Source organism: Psammomys obesus, unplaced genomic scaffold (assembly GCF_907164565.1).
Source record: "Psammomys obesus unplaced genomic scaffold, mPsaObe1.curated_primary_1811, whole genome shotgun sequence".
Taxonomy (NCBI): domain Eukaryota; kingdom Metazoa; phylum Chordata; class Mammalia; order Rodentia; family Muridae; genus Psammomys; species Psammomys obesus.
Window position 1 is genome coordinate 6972544 of NW_026586463.1, and position 4714 is coordinate 6977257.

The 4714-nt window shown below is 44.4% G+C and overlaps 1 long non-coding RNA gene across 1 annotated transcript in view; it reads right to left on the reverse strand.

The window, feature by feature from the left end:
• The window catches only part of LOC129672423 (uncharacterized), a 10449-nt gene extending 7626 nt beyond the window's left edge, over positions 1-2823 (reverse strand). Inside the window, exon 1 of the long non-coding RNA XR_008719498.1 lies at positions 2783-2823. This is a non-coding gene — a long non-coding RNA (uncharacterized LOC129672423). The remainder of the gene's footprint in view (positions 1-2782) is intronic.
• Positions 2824-4714: the final 1891 nt, after the last annotated feature.

The following is a 4714-nucleotide window of genomic DNA, read 5'->3' on the forward strand; positions in this document are numbered from 1 at the left end:
AGAAGAAGAAGAAGAAGAAGAAGAAGAAGAAGAAGAAGAAGAAGAAGAAGAGAAGGAGAAGGAGGAGGAGGAGGAAAGAAGGCAAACAAACGAAATCTTTGTCATAACCAAGAAGCCACAAACTTCTATGATTTTGACATGCAAAGGCCACACACTAGAATAAGCAGAGATTTACTCTCTATTTTCTGGCCATTGCTAGATTTCAGTGCATCAACTTCCTTGAGCACTCATAACAAAGTGTCACAAACTGGGTGCCTGCTTACTTCATAGAACAAGAGCGTTGATCCACAGGGGAGGTCTGCCAAGCTGCGCTCCCTCCAAAGGCTGCCGAAAGACCTGTTTCCAACCTTTCCAGCTCCTGCTTGCCTCAGGCCCTCCCGGCTTGGACAAGCTCTGATCTAGGTCCCATCTCCACAAGGCCTCCTCCCTGTGTCTGTCTCTATGTCTCGGTTCCCCTCTCGTATACTCAACAGGCAGACAGAATTAGGAGCTACCCTAAATACCTTATTTTAACTTGTTTATGTCATCTGTAAAGGCCTTATTTTCAAATAAAACCCTCTCTGAGGTATGGGACTTAGAATTTAACACATTGTCCGGGGAAACACAGTTCAGCTAGTAACAGCAGCAGCCTACCTTAAAACTTTTTTTCAGTGTACTGAGGACACCTTCTCTGGTCTGTGGGTCTGGGTGTGGGTGGGATATCCTATGATGACATTCAAACAAATGGCCAAGGAGAACTGCTCACTAGGATATAGCAGCCTAGCCTTTCACAGCTTCTGCTTTTTCTACTTCCTTTACACACCCAGGCACAAATGTCCTCCAGTTTCCCTGAACCAAGCAGAAATGTGGTTTGTACTTTAAACTGAGATTTTTTTCTTTCTTGCCAACGATCTCATTTGGCACTGGGAAGCCTTTGAGCTGGGACACATTTTCTCATGTAAATGCTGTCTCTCACCTGTCACAAAAATTTACCCTCCTTCCCTTTTTATGGGGTTGGGGATTGGACCTCAGGCCTTATGCATGCTAGGCAAACACCCCCCCACTGGGACACAACCCCTTTTCCTTATTATTGAAGGGAGTTGGGGGAGGTGCTGGAAGTAAGCGACATAGATGACATTAGTTGCCCAATGTAATTCACACCCATTATCTTACAGTCACATGTAAGACTTAAAGTGATCTTTAAGTGTTTTTGAAATCCTGCGATGAAAAGAGCAATCGCTGGGTTGGGTTGTCATAGTATTTCCCAAATAATATCAGAGCATATTAGGGTTAATGAACATCTGGGGTTCTCCTAATTTTCTAGGCAATATTCATAACAAACCCATGATACAAGCCTTACCCTCCAGGGCTTACAGATTGATTAATCATCCTTCATTTCCATAGCACTCCTGCCCCCACAGCTTGCAGCCTCCCCAGTGAGGGCAACAGACATGAGGAGCAGATGAGAAAAACAAAAAAGGATCAAAGAGTAGGGAAACTCCACAAGTGGTCTCTGGGAGGAGAGGGCATAGGTCCTTGTTTAGCTGGCTTCCAGCTCTTCGCACAGATCCCAGGTGTAGTAAAATATGATTTCATTTACAGGTTAGGCCAGTTTTGAGAATCTTGTTTGAACATCCTGTTTTGGGTTTTTATTTCCAGTTATTCTAGTTGGGTAAGGCTAGGGTAGATAAATTGGATCCAAGGTGAAATTTCTCAGTCTCACCTGTGGCTACAAAGGCTTCGGTGCAGGTGGGACTTAAAAGGGAATGAGGTGAGAGGAAGCTTACAGGAACAAGATGAGAGATGGAGCCAAGCCCTCTTTCTTGCATACACTAGATAGAAGGATTCGTGCAAATAGAAATAGGAGAACTGGATGGTCATTTTTTTTCCTGCCACTTTTCTTTCCAGTTTGAAAAAAAAAAATTCTTTTTGGTCATTTACTACCATTGCACAAAGTTAAATAATGCAGAGAAAGTTAAAGTTACCACAGTTTTAACCCCTCATGTCTGTCTGGAAGATGGCCACATTGTTAGGTCAGCTAAAATTTCTTCCAGGCTTTAAAAACATTTATTTATTTAGTTAGTTAGTTAGTTAGTTAGTTAGTTAGTTAGTTAGTTATTTGTGGGGGGAGTGCATGGCACAGTGTACTTGTGAATGTCAGAGGACGACTTTCAGAAGTCCCTCATCTAGCAGTATGGATCCCAGAGATTGGACCCAGATCCTCAGCCTTGGTGACAAAGGATCCCCATCCATCCCCACACCCCTCTTTTCCAAGTCATTAACATACTCCGTACCAAAGCCTTCTTTTCTGATATTGCAGGTAATTGTTTTTCACACCAAATCACACAGAAGTAACCTGTGCTTTTAAAAACCATGTTTTAAAACAAACAAGTCTTACATGTACTCCAACTGCAAAGAGATGTTAACAATCAAAGCGAGTCTTCCATATCTGATCCGTGATCCTTTGCTCCAAAGCTAAGCATCGTAATGACTAGAATGGCTTCTGAGGGAGTTCTAGAAGGCACAGCTCCTTGTGTGTACCTCCATCCATATGCACACAGAAAACACGTGCTTGGCCCTGCCCTTGGCTTTATGTACGATGGCTTGAGATTTTAAAGAGTCAGGAGGGAGAGAGGAATGAAGGGGCTAGGAACAAAATACACTATTGACAGGCACACCTACAATGCTTATTCCCCAACTAGGCTCCTTCTCCCCGCTTCCATCACCTCTAAGCTCACTGAGCTACACACCTGTAAATAAGGTCAGAGTCCTCATTATCCAGTCGCTTCCCAGCAGGCCTCACCTCTGAACGCTGCTGGATTGAGACCGAGCCCTCAGCACAGCCTTTGGGGGTTGTTTTAGATGGTAGTCCTCTCTGTTATCAGGGTCACTGTTGGGTGAAGCCTTTCGTCCAACTGACTCTTGTTTTACTTAATGGTTGCCTCCGAAGCTGATGCTGCTGGTGTAGGTAGGCCAGGGAGAAGCCGTGAAGTGTGCCCTTTAAGTGAAAAGATAAACACTCTCAATAAGGAAGAACTCATATACTCAAGTTGTAAAGGACTGCAGCAAACTACTACTGATCTCTTACTGGGCCCAGTTTATAAACAAAATCTTACCATAGCAAAGAGGCCCGCAGCAGATGTAGGGTTTGGTACTACTGGCAGCTTCCGGTATCCACTGAGGATCCCTTGTGGAAAAGGAGAGACACCTGTAAATTGGGTGAAAAATTGAAATCAGAAAGAGGTAGGAGGGCAGACAGCTCATTGTCTGGGTCTCTTATATACTCGATATACTGTCTAAGGCACACAAAAAGGACAACTAATAAAAATTGCATCTTTGAAGACCTTCACTCAACCCTCACTGATTCTTCCTCTGCCTTAAATCACTGGTGTTTTCTCCCAGTACTTAAAAACAAGCCCCTTACAGAGCCGATGACATCATGACGGTCAGAGCTGCATTCATTTCCCTCCTGCAGACATTTTCCTTCTCGATGAGTGGCCTCCTTGTTCAAATACGGAATTCACTGATCATAAAATGGATTTTATCCAGACACAAAACATGAACAAATGAACTCATGGGAAGTGACCCTTGAAGCTCACACCAACCCTCAAGGCTTAAAAAGGACTTTCTATTTCATTAGCTTCATATAAGCCATAATAATAAAACACAGGGCACCACCCAACGGTTTGAAAACCACAAGAAGCATGCTCCATAGCTCCTCCCAAGCCTTGTTTTCTTAACCTAACTCCCTCCTAGGATTTACTGCCTGTCCGCTTGGCCCCTCCCTAGGAGTCATAGTCCTTCTGTTGAGCCAAGGGTTCCGTCTTTGTGTTTGCAGAGCACGCTGCCATGCCTACTCTTATCACTCACTGTGCGACTTTGACATTGAATTGGGCCTTCTCCCAAGCCCGATTGCTAGCTCCACAGGTCGTCCCCATAGACAGACTAGTCCTCACACCCCTTGCCACTTTGTAGGCTGTCAGTCAGTATCTATTTTGCTGTGGAACTGCTAATACTTTGGACCATACTAAGAACGACCTGGTGTTTACCGGCTCACTTACGGCAAACACTGCTGACTGCCTGCCTAACCAGCCAGCGCTGTTCCTCCTCACTTTATGTGGAGTTCTCATTTTATTTGGAGCATGTGCCTAGGATTACTTCCCTTAACACTCTGGCATGAGGACATAATGGGTGATAGGTCTAGCCAACCTTGGCAATTACTTTCCTGGCTCATGGCCCATTCCCAGCCAGTAAGGTACTAGAGCTTTGGCAAAAGGCTTTTCTCGTACTACAGAGAGACTCATGAGTGGAAACTGGTTATGATGTTGCATGGGGCATCAGGAGCTATTGCAGTGCAAATGGGCTGTCTACCAAAGGCTGCAGAGGAATCTTGATCGGGCACTGGGACAGAAGCCACCTGCCTGCGGACTTTTAGCATGACAGACAATCCCTGGTTGCATGTAATATTACACCCACCAACAAGGATGGGGGGGGGCTGTAGAGTTGGTTCAGTGGTTAAGAGCGCTTATTAACTTCCCAGAGGACCTGGTTCAATTCCCAACACCCGCACGGAGGTTCACAGCCATCTGATCCAAGACAGTATATATGCAGAACACTCATACACTTCATACACGTGAAATAAAATAAATAAAAAAATCAATCAATCAATTAATTAATTAATAATGAAGAAGATGCAGAGGGGAGCCAAGTATCTTCTATCAGAAAAAATTGAGTG